Source organism: Coregonus clupeaformis, unplaced genomic scaffold, assembly GCF_020615455.1.
Source record: "Coregonus clupeaformis isolate EN_2021a unplaced genomic scaffold, ASM2061545v1 scaf0883, whole genome shotgun sequence".
In the NCBI taxonomy this organism is placed as follows: Eukaryota; Metazoa; Chordata; class Actinopteri; order Salmoniformes; family Salmonidae; genus Coregonus; species Coregonus clupeaformis.
The window spans coordinates 105187-123840 of NW_025534337.1; the positions used below are offsets into that span (position 1 = coordinate 105187).

At 44.7% G+C, this 18654-nt stretch overlaps 1 non-coding gene and 1 pseudogene across 1 annotated transcript; one reads left to right on the forward strand and one right to left on the reverse strand.

The window, feature by feature from the left end:
* Positions 1-5871: 5871 nt before the first annotated feature.
* Positions 5872-6052, reverse strand: LOC121562529 (annotated as a pseudogene).
* Positions 6053-18234: 12182 nt separating this feature from the next.
* LOC121566291 lies at positions 18235-18418 on the forward strand. The gene has a single exon (XR_006000848.2). It is a non-coding gene; the product is annotated as a U2 spliceosomal RNA (small nuclear RNA).
* Positions 18419-18654: the final 236 nt, after the last annotated feature.

Below are 18654 nucleotides of genomic sequence, written 5' to 3' on the forward strand. Positions count from 1 at the left end.
AGGTAATGTCCATCCATAACGTAATCTAAAATAATAGAGGTAATGTCCATCCATAACGTAATCTAAAATAATAGAGGTAATGTCCATCCATAACGTAATCTAAAATAATAGAGGTAATGTCCATCCATAACGTAGTCTAAGATAATAGAGGTAATGTCTATCCATAACGTAGTCTAAGATAATAGAGGTAATGTCCATCCATAACGTAATCTAGAATAATAGAGGTAATGTCCATCCATAACGTAGTCTAAGATAATAGAGGTAATGTCCATCCATAACGTAATCTAAAATAATAGAGGTAATGTCATGTAGTTCATTGTGTACTGGCATTTATTTACTTTTCAGCCATTGGAATCTGCTGAGTGAGAATATGCGTGCCGGGGTGAGTTATAGTCACCTCTAAAGTAGTTAATGTTGGTAAAATGGACCAAACATTTATTTGTGGAAATCCTGCAGGACCTTTAATCCTGAACCACTGCTTTAATTGACTAGCTTGAGTAAATGGTTCTACGTTTTATATCAGTGCAGCCCCTTTAACAAACTAACTCTGTATGGTCTTTTAACATTGCAGATGAGCAGACATGAGTTTAGTGCCAAGTGCATGGATATTGTAGCATGGGTGATGGAGTCTACATCCACTGTGGTTGTTCCCGCCCTTGACCTCACCATGCAGATAGAGCTCTCTGATTCGCCAAGCTCTTCTGGATCAGGAAGTAATGAGGCAGGAGAGGTGACCTCTCTTGGCAGCAGCGTCAGATTCAGCTGTAGTGGAGGACCCAGCAGGTGCACCAGCGCCAGAACCGCCTGCAGCACACGCACTCCCACGCCTTTCCCCTCCTCTCACAGGTACCTAGCCCTATCCCCTCCTCTCACAGGTAACTAGCTCTATCCCCTCCTCTCACAGGTGCCTAGCCCAATCCCCTCCACTCACAGGTACCTAGCCCTATCCCCTCCTCTCACAGGTACCTAGCCCTATCCATGCCTCTCACAGGTACCTACCCCTATCCCCTCCTCTCACAGGTACCTAGCCCTATCCATGTCTCTCACAGGTACCTAGCCCTATCCATGCCTCTCACAGGTACCTAGCCCTATCCCCTCCTCTCACAGGTACCTAGCCCTATCCATGCCTCTCACAGGTACCTACCCCTATCCCCTCCTCTCACATGTACCTAGCCCTATCCATGCCTCTCACAGGTACCTAGCCCTATCCCCTCCTCTCACAGGTACCTAGCCCTATCCATGCCTCTCACAGGTACCTAGCCCTATCCCCTCCTCTCACAGGTACCTAGCCCTATCCCCTCTACTCACAGGTACCTAGCCCTATCCATGCCTCTCACAGGTACCTAGCCCTATCCACGCCTCTCAAAGGTACCTAGCCCTATACCCTCCTCTCACAGGTACCTAGCCCAATCCCCTCCTCTCACAGGTACCTAGCCCTATCCCCTCCTCTCACAGGTACCTAGCCCTATCCCCTCCTCTCACAGGTATCTAGCCCTATCCCCTCCTCTCACAGGTACCTAGCCCTATCCCCTCCTCTCACAGGTACCTAGCCCTATCCCCTCCTCTCACAGATACCTAGCTCTATCCCCTCCTCTTTTTGCAGGTCTTTCCTGTTATAGGTACAAATATCCATTCCAGATCCACTTAGGGAGAAATACTACTTAGATACTACACAACCACTCTAAAAAGTTTACTCTAAATGTTAATGTTTGGTCTGAGTGTGGTTTGAGATGTTTCACAATGCTTCCTTTGAATAACAAAAACAAGGTTGAGTTTGTGTCCCAAATTCTTGGATCATATTTTTTTATTTTGTTACCATGTACTATTAATTTCTGTTGTGCATTATGCAGGTGTTTGACCTCTTTACTGAGTGAGGACAAAGACCGATATGTCTCCTCACCTGAGGGTGGCGATAGAGAGATGAGACACAGACCACACTCAGCACCACTGAGATCTGTGTTTGGCATCTCTGAGGACTCTGTCTTCGACATGGTCCAGAGCGGCCAGTCGCAGGGTGACATCGTACCGCTGCCCAAACGGAGTAGACAGGAGAAATACAGACCTAGCAAAATGTCAACGGACGGCAAGTTTATGATGGGTATTGTCGAGTTGGTTATAAACCTTCTCAACTCCAGATTGGCTGAGCTAATGCGAAGTGTCAGTCAGGGAACTCTAGTTCTGCTGACTGGAAGTATCTCAGCAAGTCAACAGTTTGCCCAAGAGATGCTAAGCATGGCGACTTCTAAGATGTATTCCCATGCCATAGAGCATATTGCGCTCGGCCACAAGTCTCCCCTTGAGTTAGAGAGGGAGCTTGAGGCCATCTTGGGTCCTCTGGCTGGACAGGTCATAGTCATCATCATAGATAGCATCATCAAGGCTAAAACCAACGGAGGAAATGAGGGGAGAGCGACCAGCCCCTTGACCTATTTTCTAACTGCCATTTCGGCAGAAATACAAAGCCTAGTGGTTCACAGATCGGCTAGCAGACCATCCACCAGACTGTCCAACAACGACCCACTGCTGAACATTTCCAAGTCGAAGGTCTTAAGATCAGTTCTGCTCAAAATGGCAGAGCTCTTTGGCCAAGGTCCAAGTGAAACCTGTCTAGTTCCACTAGTCCAGAGTCAGTCCAACAACTCCATTTGCGACTGGACTGTGAATGCAGGCACCATTCATCCAAGTACATTTCTGTCCGACAACAGAATGACAGAAGTGTCATCCGATGTTGTGGATCTTGTACTTGAGGTTTTTTGGATAACAGGATTTTTGAATAACAGGAACCCGTCAAGGCCACAGAGTGCCTGCTCCCACAACTCAGCTAGTGGAGCAATAGATATGAGAGCTCTTGCTGGGGACTTGGTCAGACAGGTGTCTGTCAAACTCAGCCCGTTTGTCTCTGAGAGTCAACTCTCCACCATGTCCATGACAGATCTGTCATCATCTTTTTCTGACTCCACCTTGAAGCAGTTTTGTTCTCGCTCTGCAGTTGCTCTGGCAACTGCCTGTCAAGCAATCAAAACAGAGCTCGAGAACCAGAGACCTACCAACCTGGCAGCCAGAGACCTACTATCGTCTCTGGTAGAGACCATTGAGGACATGGATATCTCTGACATCCTCCAGGGCCCGTCGGCCATTTTGGAGGAGGCTGCTGTGATAAAGCACCCAGAGATGTCCACCTCGACAATATACAGATCTCTGCTTCTCGACTCATCTCTCGCCTCCTCTAAGATGGTCACTGAGAGCATTATCTTCAACAACCCATGTCCATCACAGAGGAGAATGTGAGTATTCAGAAGGAGCTCCCTGCTGATAAAGTTAACATCCTCCATGGTCAACCAGTGGAGGAGTATATTGTCAAAGCTGAGCAATGCATCATTCAGGTCATTCAGGATGCAGCTGTGACATATACTGCTGCGCTGGATAGAACCGACTCTTGTGGGAAACTGTCGGAAATCCTATCTGTCCATGTTTCCTCAGAGAATATTGAGGAGGCAGCCTCTGATCTCTTTGGTGGAATTATTTCCGACCTGCATGAGGTATGAGGTCAATAAGGCCTCCATGCGTACGAAATCAGGTCGCAAAATGTTTTGGGTGGAAGTGAGTTCAGGTTCCCAGATGATTTATACCAAAACCCTGGACAAACTAAGGAAGCTGTTCACCTCCCACCATGTCACTGAGGGAAAAAATACTCCTGTGCAAATCGAGCTCTCTGCAACTGGACTACTTGTAACTGAGGCCACTGTGGAGGAATCTCCTGTACAGAAGACAGACAGTAAGACCCCTTCTAAGTTCTCAGCATCAGCCCACCAGCTCACCCTCGACACCTGCACTAAAGGGGTAATCAAACAGGTGATCTCGGTGCTGAGGGTGGACACTTCAAAGGAAGACTGCTCTGCTTCCGTTGGGGAGAGCACGTCAAATTCATCCTTCGACTTCAACCAGAAGTTGGACTCGATAATTTCGAAATTGGAGGACCTCACCATTTCGAGTGACGTGACGTCAGCCGAGATTGCCACACTCACGCGATCTCTTAGTGCAGCCAGCAGAACCTCTAACATTTCCATCCAGAGCTTTCACAGTGCTGAGTTCCGAGCTAAGGCCAAACACATTGTGAGTGAGACCATTCTCAGAGCTGCTAGCAAAGCCAGCCATTCTTTGCTACAGAGCATGCCTAGCACCACCTTCTCACACCATGCGGTTTCTACAGCCGAAGATATAGTAAATATTATCATGCAAGACCTTGAAAGTGTATCCCAGTACACTGTGGATGATGCAGACTCCTTCCCACTAGGAGAGAAAAAGCTGGAGTCCCAGCTCAAACCCAGAGTTGTCTTTGACAACTTATTGGATGCTGCTCAAACCATGTACCACAGAGTAAAGGATAGACTGAACATCTTTTTCTCTTTTCAACCAGTGTCAGTCACCACAGCCAAATATGTGCTGGACTCCACCCCTGTGGAGACACTCAGACGCTCTAAGTCCGCTGACACTGCTCTTGTTGAGGACATGAGCCGCCCTCCGTCTGTGAGAACTGAGAAGCCTTTGTCAAAAGTCTGTTTGGCTAAATGGTCTAAAACCCTTCTGTCTTCGAGTGGCTCTTCAACAGACCACCATGTAATTGACACATGCAGTGAGGATTTCTATCTGACATATTAACTTATTTGAAAGTAACCTGTACACAAGACAGTTGTCTTAAATAAACAGTAGAGTTTACAACAAACATTTTACAAAAAGAAATACTCAGGAGAATAGAATATGCCAAGTTAAGTTATTGTCTTTGAAATTAACCCTTCAGAATAAAGGCAGGCGTTATAAGATTTTGAAATGTTGCAGAATCACTCAAAATAACAGCTTTCTTAAATGCACAAACATAAACCCTCTTCTTAAGTAAATCAATGACTTATATTTCAATGAAATAAATAATTATCAATATCGCTAAATCACTTACATTAATGTCTCTTAATATCTTGTTACACACTGTTATGTTACTTGGCTACACACAGCCCTTTGAAGTCCTTTATATTTTCCAATCCTTGTGTCACCTTTTCAGAACACAAACTTAAGTGTCTGACTTACGGACGTCTTCATGAAAAAACGGATGAACTTGTGTGAGTCCTTTAACACTGAACAGTGGCTTATCTGTGAGTCCGTCTTGACGAGCCGTCTTGCAGAGCAGGTCAGGAAACGATCACGCAGACTCGAGTTCGACTATCACTCCCTCCAGGAAATACACGACGCCGCTGTTCTGGTTACTGATGGATTTATTTTTCTACTAAATTCTCCACCGTCATCAATCCACCGTCGAACTGTTTACATACATTTCAACACATGCACAAAACACAAGTTGTCGTTCACTTTACAGAAACCTTGCTCGTAAATATGCGCGACAAATAATTAACATAATGAACATACCTCGCTGGCTGCACACAACTGAGAGGGAAATGGGTCCACTTAGAAACAAGAATACTTGTAAATAAACACGTCGTTAATTTAACTTCTCTTTCAGAGTACTAAACTTTACCGCCGCTACTTTACCGCGATGTCTGGAACTTGTCACCACTAAAAGCGTCCCAACACAACATAGAATGTACAGATAGTTCCTATCACATAAATACAAGCAAAATCAATATTCAAAATACAAGTTGTACAAATAATAATGATATTATGTAAAACCTATTAATAATGACATGAATAACATTTATGGCAGTTAAAGTCAATATTACAGTGACTGACTTCACCATCACTTTCTAGCCATCATTGACATTGAGATGAAGATGGTCAAACGTGAAAATATAAAATACATCGTGATCCTAATGGAATATAACAAAGCAATTCTGTTGTCTTTGCCTGCTTTATCTTTACAATGACAGGGGGTGCACCGTTCCTGGAGGTACTGCAATACCAGGTCGTTGCGTGGAGTGGACGGAGCAAGCCCCTATTCCATCTCACTGTTCCAAAAATAAATTTAATATATGGTCCCCAGATAGGGGACGTATCAGATATTAAACTGATAAGAACAGATTTTTTATTTTATTTTTGGAAAGGTTTTTATTGATATAATTCCTTTTAAAACAGCTCACATTTTTAATTCATTTACACACATAAAAACGGCATCAAGTGCATAAAAACCAGCATTATATTACAATTAAATTAAAAAAGGTACATGTTGTTTATCTAAAACAATAAAACAATCATGCATAAATGTACCCTTTCTTGTAAAAGCCAATCTATAAAAGCCATTTTAAAATGTGTATACATGATTTAACAAAGTAAAACATTTTTAAGACATGGAAAGCCTGTCAAAAAGTCCCTTTGTTAAAAAGCTGTCTTCGGTCCTTTGTACAAGAACGGGGTGAGTCCTTATCAAAAAAGCCTCCTCCTGCTCTTCCTGAATCGACTCCGTACCCATCCGTCGGGGCCAAGAGGAGACTCCTCCCCTAGGCGCATCGCCCTAGGCTCCGCAGTGCTGTCAGGCCGTGGCCGCCGGGACCTTGGGTGTTGTGGGGGACCCTCCGCATGGGGTCGAGGCCCCCTGTCGTTCGTACCACCCCAGGGCTTCCGTGGCTACCAAAGCCACTGCCTGGGGGGTGGTCTCTACCTGTTTTCCTACCATTAGGTTGCGGGAGGACCACAGTGCGTCCTTCAGACACATGAGGGTGGGCCAGAGTTTTGTGAAGGCCTTTGGTGGTATAGGCCTTCGGCCCACCCCATACAGCACGAGCTGGGGCGTTAGGTCCTCCCCTGCTGGCAGACGTGTGATCAGGGGGCCTCCTTCCTTCCACAGGTCCCGTGCGGCTCTGCACTCCCAGAGCAAGTGCCTCACCGACTCTTCTTGGCCGCAGCCTGGTCGGGGGCTCACCTATAGCGAGCCCGCGCACTGGACACACCGGTTCCCGTTCCTGCACAAGAGAGAGAAGAGAGCGGTGCTTAGTTAAAACCGTGACAGGCTCCTTTTCCAGTTTAAAATGTCTTAAAAACGTTTTGAGCTGGACATAGTGTGTGGGGAGCCGGAAAGAGACTGGGGCTCGCAGGTCGACTGGGATCAGCCTCAGAGACCTGAGGTAAGACCCCAGCCAGAACCGTGTGAGGGCCTGGGTCTTGTTGCTGACCGGGGAGGTGGCGAGAGTGAGATGTAACGCTGTATAGCGGCTGCCCAGGAACAAGTAGAGGTCAGGCAAGCCTTTCCCCCCCTTGAGCCTGGGCCTCTTTACCACCTCCCTCCTCAGCCTCTCCCACTTGCTTCCCCACAGAAAATAAAACAACATCCGGTCCAGAGCTAAAAGAGTTGATCTTGGGGGGATAAAAACAGAACTGATTAATAAAAGGACAGGTAAAATCACAGCCCACGGTCCGAAAAATTGGTTCTCTGTCTTATTTCTGTTCAGTCTCGCCCCAGAGGCTCGTCCGTACCAGTCAGTCCTGTCCAGGGTCCTATCAACAGATAAAAGGTCGGTGCATAAAATGTTGACGTCGTCCATGTAAAAACGCACTTGGCGGTCATCCCCCCACTCCCGGGATACCCACCCCACTGATCCGTTGGTCCCTTCTCAAGACCTAAGCCAGTGGTTCGATGCAAGCCACAAACAGGAGGGGAGATAATGGACATCCCTGACGGACGCCGCAGTGTACTCCCACTGCTCTTGACAAATGCCCATTTACAAGGATTCTGCTGGTGATGTCCCCATACAGCAATCCCACCCAAGCTAGAAACCTTTCAGGGAACCCCATTTTTTGCAGTACCTTGAAGAGGTACTGGTGCGAGACCCGATCAAAGGCTTTCTCAAAATCTAAATTTAGGACTATAAGCCGCATGTTTCTGTCTCTCGCATAACAGATGGCATCTCTGATCAGTACTAGGCTGTCCGTGATCTTCCTTCCCGGAATGGCACAGGCTTGATCTGGGTGGATCACCTCCCCTAAAACAGAAGACATTCTGAGTGTTAAAACCTTGGTAAAAAGTTTACAATCAAAGTTTAAAAGGGTAATCGGTCTCCAGTTTCTAAGGTCAGTCCTGTCATTTTTCTTATGTAAAAGGGTCACGATTCCTACTCTAAAACTGTCAGGTAGTCTGTCAAGTTGTTCGAAGTCAGTAAAAACAGTCAGAAGTTCGTCGGCTAAAACATCCCAAAAGGTCAGATAAAACTCCAAAGGCAGGCCGTCCTCCCCCGGTGATTTACCCTTCTTAAAATGTCTCAGTCCTTTGTCAAGTTCGGTCATTGTCAGGTCTTTTACTAGGTCGTTCGTATTGGGTATAGTCCTGTCAATGTATGTTAAAACGTCCTCCATTGTTTCCTTACACACATCTTTAACCCCGAACAATTCCCCATATCAATCCTCGACTACTTCTTTAATTCCCTCTGTGTCTGTTTTTAAAACCCCATCTTTATCTTTTAACCCTGTCATTATCCTATCCTTGCTAACTATCTTCTTAAAAAAGTACCTAGTGCACTTCTCCCCCTCTTCTAATTCCATTTCTTTGCTTCTTAAAATAACCCCCTTGCTCTTCTGTTCTGCTAAAAATGCAATTCCTTTCTTAACGTCTTTGATTTCCTGGTTAAAATCAAAGCCCTGTTGGTTTAGATTAAAATACTGCTCCAGTCGCTTCTGCAGTCCCAACATGCGTCTATCTTTCTCTTTGATTTTTCTCTTTCCTATCTCTCTAAAGAAGATCCTCGTCTTACCCTTCACCATTTCCCACCACTGTGCTCGTGTGTCAAAGAAGTCCTGTAGCGTCTGCCACTGGCTGAACTGCTCCCTGTACTGGCTAACTACTCTATCATCTTCTAAATGGGAGCAGTTCAGTTTCCAGGGCCCTCTTCCTACAGTCACACCCGAAGTTAGTGAGAGGGTGCACGTCAGCATCACGTGATCTGAGAAGAAAGCAGGGGTTATTCTAGCATCAGTTGGCGGGCAGTCACGGGTAAACAGATAGTCAATGCGAGAGGCTCTGGTGCCGTCACCACTGGTCCAGGTGAAGCCCTCCTCTCTTGGATGCAGGGTTTTAAAACAGTCAGTTAGTTTAAAATCCCTGCACAACCCTTGCAATAAAACACTAGACCTATCTACCTTAAAATCTTCTCCCGCTCCTCTCCTGTCTTCTCTACTTAAAACACAGTTAAAATCCCCACCCACCACTAGAGGATCCCTCCCCAGCATGTGGGACTGCAGGTCTTCTAAAAGCGTGCACCGGTCATGTTTGTTATTAAAACCATATACATTTAGCACGTTAAAATCCCTCCCCATAAAAGCACAGTTGGCTAAAAGAGGACGTCCCCCAACCACCACTGTGCTCCCATTCACCACCACCTGTGGGGGTCTTGAATAAAATGGCAACACCATCGTTTTTATTAAAATTGGATCCACTCCAAATGGAGGGCCCGTGCTGCCACTTCTCCTCCCATTTACTGTAAGAGGTTAAAAAGGGTAGACCACACTCCTGTAATAAAAACACATCTGAATTAAAACTTTCTAAAAAGGATAAAACAGATTGTGCTCTTAAATCAGTCTTTATACTCCTAACATTAATGGTGGTGATGTTAAAAGCCATAAAAGAGGTTAGTAAACAGTGCTAAAAGGAAAGAAGGCATTAAAACAGTTTAAAAGGGGTTATTTATTAGAAACTTTCTCTCTCTCCCTGCGGGGTAAGGGGGGGTGGCAGGGAGAGGAGGTAAAAACAGGGTTTAAAAAACGATTCTTGGTTGGGGGAGTTTGATGGAAAGACCCTGGACTCATCCTCCCCCTGGGAGCTCTCCCACTCCAACTTTCCCTTCTTCTCCTTGCCCTGTTCGGGGTCGGAGAGCTCCTCAGCGTTTCTCTTCCGTGGGGGGAGGTGTTCGCCCAGGGTCTCTCCCACCTCTCCTGCACTCTCCCCACTTGACAGTGTCGTTTCCGACACTGTCATCATACTGTCAGACCCACTTGGGGAGCTCTCACTCTCTGTCTCTCCAGAGCCGTCTTTCTCGGCCCTTTCTCCTTCAGGGGTCACTTCAGTCTGGGGCGGGGGGGTTGGGGTGGGGAGGGTTTTTGCCTCCACTCCCACTTCTCCCACCACCGCACCTTCCGCGCCCTCCACCTTCTCTACCACTTCCTCCACTACTGCCACCACTTCCTCAACAACCGCCACCACCTCCTCCACTACCGCCACCACCACCTCCTCCACTACCGCCACCACCACCTCCTCTACCACCTCCTCCACTACCGCCACCTTGGCAACTGCGTTCGTATTACTTATTGTCCTCTCAGGGTTTTGTTTATAGTATGATAGCATCCAATAATAGAGCATCAATCTCCCTTTGGTTCACTGGAACAAATGTTCATGAATAACTGAACGTTTGTCCTTTCTAAAGTCCAGTCCAGTGGCCTGCCTGTTGGTAATGCTGCAATGATGGATCGTATTCCATCTCAGTGGTTGGACTGAAGAGACACACTGACTGCACCCTGTCTGTCTGTCTGTACCCTGTCTTCCAGTACCCTGTTTGTGTCAGTCTGTACCCAGTCTGTCAGTCGGTACCCTCGGTCTTACTTCCATGTGAGGAAGGCTGTCAGTTCATCCCTTGCATGCGTTGAGTGAACCCATGCATAGCATGCAAAGACTGTGCACTGAACCAGGGGAAGGGTTCAAACCACCAGGACCACAAGCCTGTGTCTGACTGACCCCTGAACCTTGACCTGGTGACCTTGCTGCCTGACCAATAGGGAGACACACCAACCTTGGGTGCCGGAGATGTGGCGGCCTGCAATAGTACATCCAGGTCCATATGGAGCAGGTTAACAACCCCTGCTGGGGCCAAACACTGCCACACACACACACACAGGAAAGAGATAAGCACTGGGATTACTGGGATATGTTACTAGGAAGGTCTTGGAGATGACTGGCGAGGTGTTACCGGTTGTAATGGTTGCAGAGATATGGATAGGCAGGTGAAAAGGTAGGTGGAGGATGGATGAAGAGGGTGATGAGGGTGATGAGAAAGGAGAGGATGGATGAAGAGGGTGATGAGGGTGAGGAGAAAGGAGAAGATGGATGAGACTCTGCTTTCCCGTAAGGCGCGAGCTCTACCGACAGCAGCGGTCTGGCACCCAGCGGTGTTCCAGCACCAACACTGACTGAGGAGGAAAGGGTTTTCCCGAACCCTATCTTTGTGGACAGTCCTCCCCTTGGGGACCACCGTTTCCCAGACAGGCCTCCTAACGAGGAACTGTACTTAAAGTGAGTCTGGAAATTAATGTCATAGTTAGATAGTTTGTCTGCTTCCCTCCTTTCCCCATGTCGTCCATTTTTTACATAGCTAGCATAAACGCTAGAGGGCTTAGGAACCCCGTTAAAAGGGAGACTGTTTCTTCCCATTTTGTCGTCCATTTTCTTCTCTGTGTTTTTTTACAAGAAGTACATTTAAAAGATCAAAATTATGTGGAGCGATTTACGTGGGAATGGGTTCAATGAACTAATTACACACATTTCTGTTCTGATGAAAACAGAGTGCATTCGGGGGTCTCTATTGAGGCGCACGAAAACACATTTAATGTGCCTAATAATAAAGTAGTCAATTAAACATTACGGTAAAAATGAATTACCTTTTTATTGTGGCATAAACACAACCAGTCATGATATTTTCATCTGATTTGTCAAACAAATCAATTCAAAATGTAGGCTACTTCTGTGCATGTTCTTCCACTCCAAAATTATTTCAGCATCCAAACTGCATGTATAACCTATTAGCGCCATTTGGTGAATGGAAATAGACATCTGTTACAAAACACCTAAAATGTTGCCTAATGAAGTTCAGCAATTGCCATTGATTGGGACTACGTTAATTGATGTGCCTTGCTGACAAATTTACCCTTTTTGTAGCATGAAAAGTCGTAATGTGCCTACAGTGTATCATGTATGTAGCCTATTGGATAATGGAAAAATCATTTGGGCTTTTTGGGGCTTGGGTTCATTCAATGTCGTTAATGTAGTGCTCATAAAATATATTTAATATATGGCTCATCAGGCTCAGTTAGAATCAGGTTTGAATGTAATCATGCTGATCAAAGCTCTAATCAAATCCAGACATGTATATGCTTTACAATTTTACAATGCTTTTGAATGACACTTTCTGTTTTTCGGGAGAAAAGTGATTTATTCTCGGTTAATACCGGGTTACCTGGGAGGAAATACATTTATTCTCGGTATGGAACATTTGTAAAATACTGGGAAAATATTGAACCCTAATGCGCATACAGATTGATTCACAAGTCACCAACCAAGTAACTTACATATACTGTACCTTCAGTAAGCCTAATTGTAAAAGTAAGCCTCAAAAGTGCCATGTTTGTACAGTTTATTATGTGGAGGACACATTTAGGCAGCCAGGACCATACGCCAGGACCGCTCCGGCCTAGCTCGCAATGCAGTCCAGTGCCATGGACATCGTTGAAGTTTGGCCTCTAGTAATTTAGGAGTGCAACTTTATGAAGGCCTCCTCACAATGTCCTTATCATACAAGGCTCTACAGAAAGATTTTAATAAGAAAAAGACATAGGCTATTTTTATTGTTCACATTATTTGCGAGAGAGTCAAGTGGTTCAACATTCAAATGCAGTTTGATGTACCACACAGGACAGCTTGGAAAAAGCAACGGTTGGTGGAACTCTGCTGCCACCAAGTGGACAATTGCTTCAGTTCCGTTGTGGCAGCAATGCTATCAGAGATATTTGATACAAGATCAAATGTTATGTCAATATTATTATCTCCAAATTGTTTCTCCCCCACCCGTGATATATTATTATCCCAATTGAGCTGTTAATCTGGTTTTAATTTAACAACGCTTTCTCTCATTTCCGATTGGAGGCGGATCACCACGTGATTTTAGAACCTACCAACTTGTTACTTTGTAACAGTCAAACGTGGTTATTCCCTACGTTGATCAACTCCCAATATATGCCACCATTTTCTAAAAGCATTATCTTTTAAATTTGGCGGAAAGCTTACCGAGCTCATTTTGGTGTAACCATATTCGAATTTGACGTGTCGGAGAACGGCGCCTTCCTCCCGAAAGCATTGCGGTATCGCTTCTCGGCCTTTTGGCTAAGATCAAGATCAAGTTGCAGTAACCAAGGAGATCCTGAAGGTGGAGCGATGTCGTCATCGTCCACGTCACAGTCGGCAGCCGCCGGACTGAAGAACACGCTGCGTTTTCAATGGACTGGAAAAGAAAAGTTGATGGAAAGAGTTAATTTTGGAAAGGACGTTCTTTTTGGACCTCTACGGCTGACAGCAGACGATGTGCACTGTCTGCAACAAAACACACCGGAGAAGTTTTATGATGTGTCGTTCTACACCATCACCAGGCTGGAGGAGGTGAGAGGGCTCTTCCGAGCGAACTCGACAGCACCCGCCCTCAGTAGCTTTCAAGTTGAGTCCCTGTGCAGGCACAATCTGAGGGTGCTAACGGTGCACATGTTCAACCCCTGGGTCACTGAAGAAATGCTAGTGTGCTACCTCAGCCGGTATGTGACCATCTTGCCAGGAGTGAGAGACATTAAGGACGCCCTAGGCATCTGGACAGGGAAGAGGCAGTTTCGCGTGCTGCTAAAGGAAGACGAGAGCGGCCATGATGGCTACCTCCATCCTCCCGCGTCTTTTTCTATCGGTGCAGACAGGGGTTACCTCATGTATGCTGGGCAGCCTCGTTTTTGCAGGAAGTGCAGCACGTACGGGCACCTCGCTGATGCCTGCACCCAGACAAGGTGCAGAAACTGTGGGACCCTCGGCCATGTAATGAGGGATTGCACCGTGCCTAAGCGCTGCAGTCTGTGCAGCTCAGAGGAGCACCTGTTCCGTCACTGCCCAAAGGCAGCCCCCTCCTACGCCAGAGCGGTGAGCGGGAAAAGAGCAGATGAGGGAAAAGTTATAGAGCTACGCGCTATTGAGGAGGTCGTGAAGGAGCTAGTGATGGAGAGAGAACTGCGAGAGTCTGAGGAGAGCGGGAGTGAGGCGCCATCATCACCTCATGAGGAGAGCGGAGCGGGGGACAGGAGTTGGAGCAAGCAGATGGAGGAGGCTACGGGAGAGCCCACCGCGCCCTCTGCTCCGGAGAGCTGGACCACGGTGGGAGAGGGGAGGAAGTGCTCGGTCAAGAGGAAGCAGATGAGCCCTGTTTCCTCACTCATCCGCATGGAGGCGACGGAGGAGTCCGCCCCTGGGGGGAATCGCTTCAGTTGTTTTGCAAGCGGGGAGTCTGAGGAGAAAAGCGCGGGGAAACCCGGGCAGCGCAGAGGAGACTCTGCTTTCCCTGTCAGGCGCGAGCTCTACCGACAGCAGCGGTCTCGCACCCAGCGGTGTTCCAGCACCCACACTGACTGAGGAGGAAAGGGTTTTCCCGACCCCTATCTTTGTGGACAGTCCTCCCCCTGGGGACCACCGTTTCCCAGACAGGCCTCCTAACGAGGAACTGTACTTAAAGTGAGTCTGGAAATTAATGTCATATTTAGATAGTTGTCTGCTTCCCTCCTTTCCCCATGTCGTCCCTTTTTTAACATAGCTAGCATAAACGCTAGAGGGCTTAGGAACCCCGTTAAAAGGGCGACTGTTTTTTCCCATTTGTCCTCCATTTGCTTCTCTGTGTGTTTTTTACAAGAAGTACATTTAAAAGATCAAAATGATGTGGAGAGATTTACGAGGGAATGGGTTCAGGGAGAGTCAAGGTGGAGTGTTGGCGGGGTGCATTCTACAGGGGTTGGTGTTCTATGTGGAAATAGGGATTTAAAAATAGTGGGAAGTTTTTCGGCAGTACACGGGAGGGTTTTAATAGTAGATATTGATTGGAGGGGTAAATGTCTTCGGTTAATTAATGTATATGCACCATCGACACCCAAGGAAAGGAGGGAAATGCTGAACAACCTAGACGCTATTTTTATGACAAACAGACAGGTTATTATGGGGGGAGATTTTAATGTGTCATATGACCGAGGTAATCTGGGAGGGCATCTTGTAAAAAACCTAATAGAGAAATATAATTTGGTGGATACTTATAGAGTGGCGCATGCAAATGATCCCGGTTTCACCTGGGGAAACAGCAGGGGCGCGAGGAGCCGCATAGATTATGTGTTTGTTCCGCGTGGACTCGGTGTGTCCTCTGCACGCGTCACTCCGGTTTTTTATTCTGACCACAGTTGCCTGTCTGTGACAGTAGAATTAAAAACAATTGAATTTGGAAAAGGATATTGGAAAATTAATAATGGTATTCTACATGACAAAACATTTGAGACTAGATTTAGGTATTTTTTCCAGGGCTGTGTAACCATGAAATCCTTTTATTCTACTGTCATAGACTGGTGGGAGAGCACAAAATTAAGAATCAAGATTTTTATTCAGAATTATTGCAAAGCTAAAGCACGTAATAAATACAAAGATTTTTATAAGTTGCAGAACGAACTAGAAGATCTGCACATCCAAGGTAATTTGAATGGTGGTGGTTTAGATAAAGACACATTGTGTAACCTGCAGAAAAAAGCAGCAGGCCTTTTTTGAAAAGAAAGCTCGAGATTTCATGTTTAAAAGTCAACAAGATAAATGGGATAATGATGAGAAGTGCTCTGCATATTTTTTTCAAACAAATTAAGTCACGGGGAAAGAGGAGGACCATTTCGGCTTTATTGAATCAAGACGGGAGACGGTTGAGGATGGAGATGGCATGCTTGGTGTCGCTACCCAGCACTTTTTCTCAGCTATTCCAAAAGCAAACAATTAATTATGAGAAGGGGACTACTTTTTTAAAATGTGTGGATGTGCAGATACCTTTAGATATTAGAGACCAATTAGAAGGGGAATTGAATTTAGATGAAATATATATGGCACTGAAGAGCATGAAAGATAACAAAGTACCAGGAGTGGATGGGCTCTCTAAAGAGTTTTACGTAGTTTTTTGGGATTTAATTGGATGTCATCTTTTGGAAGTATTTAGAGTTATTTTTGGTTTGGAGCATATGGGAGGTTCAATGTGCGAGGGGGTAATCTCGCTACTTTACAAAAAAAGGGAGACCCCAAGACACTAGCAAATTGGAGACCTTTAACAATGTTGTGTGTAGACTATAAAGTATTAAGTAAAGCCATAACTAATCGTCTGTCTTCTGCCATGGCATATGTTGTTGGTTTAGACCAAACATGTGGTGTGGTAGGGAGAAAGTTAACCTGGAACTTGCAATTGCACAGAGACGTTCAAGCATATTTAGAGGAAAGGCACCTGCCAGCTATTACTGTAAATTTGGACCAGGAAAAAGCCTTTGACATGGTAAACCATGAGTTTTTGTTTAGAGTTCTGAAAAAATGTGGTTTTGGAAAGAATTTTATGAAATGGGTAAAAATTCTTTATAGTAATGTGGGAAGCAGAGTAAATATTAATGGGAATATTGGAAATGTAATCAAGCAATTACGAGGTGTCAGACAGGGGGACCCTCTCTCTGCGCTATTGTATGTTTTATATATTGAACCTTTCGCATGTGCAATTAGGACAAATTACAACATCAAAGGCATTATATTACCTGGAGGGGATATTCTAAAAATTTCACAATACGCGGACGACACCATTTTATATTTACAAGACGACCTGAGCTTGAAAGAGGTTATCAAAGTCATTGATGAGTTCTCTGTTGCCTCCGGGTCTAGGATTAACAAGAATAAAACAGAAATAAAATATATGGGACAGTGGAAATGGAGATCTGATCAGTTATGTGGTTTGACTGTGTGCACAGGACCAATGGTAGTACTCGGGATATCTTTCGGAAATCAAATTAAAGATGACATGGTTAATTGGAAAGAAAAACTACTTTCGCTTAATAAAAGATTGGGACTGTGGAAAGTGAGGCGACTATCTTTTAGTGGCAAGGTGTTAGTGCTGAAGGCGGACATTCTGCCTTCATTACTCCACCTTGCATATGTGTTTCCCATGCCGGTGTCTCTAAGGAAAATGTTAATACGTGTACTGTTTAATTTCTTTTGGGGGGGATATGAGTACATCCGGAGAGATCGGATGTACCAGCCTATAGAGGCTGGTGGAAGGGATTTCCCTCATATTCCTCTAAAACTAGATGCGTTGTTCTACTCAAACGTTTGTTGTCTTTTGTCGTCTTCTGTACACAAATGTAATATATTAATCAAATTCTGGTTGTCCATACCGTTAAGGTTTATGGTGGAGTGGGATAATAGTAAGCCAAAAGCTGAAATTATCCCATTACATTTTAAGAAAATAGTTGAATGGGCAAGGAAAAACCCTGTCTGCAAAGTAAAAGAAAATGTAATCAACCACAGACTGCTATATGTGAAATTGATAGAAAATTGTTGTCCTAGAGACCGATTACCTATATCACCTTCCACCTGGCTACGGGCACAATTAAAAGGTTTAGACAACAGACTGAAAGATTTTAATTGGCTTGTTTTACACAGACGTCTTCCGGTCCGTTCAACATTATATGATCATAATTTGACCCTGAATAAATTTTGTCCCAGGGACAACTGTTTCGCAATTGAAACAATTCCCCATGTTTTATGGGAATGCTCTTTTGCCCAAATAGTTTGGAAGAAAATTAAAATGGATTTTAATATTTTAAAAAACATTGATTATGAAGGGGTAGCCAAATTTGAACTAAAACATGTGGAAAAGGTGCAATTATTAGAATTAGTGACTCTGGTGTCCCTTATCAAGACCAAACTTTGGGAGGCCAGATGTGGTGCGGTCAATGACACCCTCAAGTGGTCACCGACGGGATTGGTTAAATTTATAAAACAAGAAATTTGGAAAAAAATACAATTCGAAATAGATAAGTGGGGCATCACATCTGTTAAACATAGATGGAAAGGGATATACCCTTCTTTGTAAACGTTTTTATAGCCTATATATAGGCCTATGTATAACTGTATTCTGTCATGTAAATTGAAATGTAGGCTTTGTAAATATTCGATATACACTGAGGTTTATTCAGAGTTCCCTTTAGTATATGTGTATGATTTTATTTCTATAATAGTTTTTATTCCTTTGAAAGATCAGCTTTGGGAGATTGTTAGAGGCAATTGTTTACATGCTTCTCTTGAATGTAGGCCTTTTAGCTGGTCAGGTTCCTCAGAACAGCACTTTTGTTAGGAGTTTTGCTATTTTTATACGGTTAAGGTACTGTTTTTGTAAATCCATGTTATGTACAACGTTATGCACTGAATTTGTACTTGTATTTGAATGTGAAATGAAAATAAACATTATTTTTCCAAAAAAAATCAAAAAAAAAATCTGTTCTTATCAGTTTAATATCTGATACGTCCCCTATCTGGGGACCATATATTAAATTGATTTTTGGAATAGGGAGATGGAATAGGGGCTTGCTCCGTCCACTCCACGCATCGACCTGGTATTGCAGTACCTCCAGGAACGGTGCACCCCCTGTCATTGTGAAAACAAATCATGCAGAGTTAACGCAGTTGCTTAGTTTTAATTAGTTAGGATCGTGATGTTTATTTTGTATTTTCACATTTGAGCAAGTTCATCTCAATGTCAATGATGGCTAGAGAGTGCTGGTCAAGTCAGTCACCGTTATCTTGACTATGATAGCTGATATCAATGGTGCATTAATCTTCTAATCAAAGTTTATTCGTCACCTCCACAGGATACAGGGTGTAAA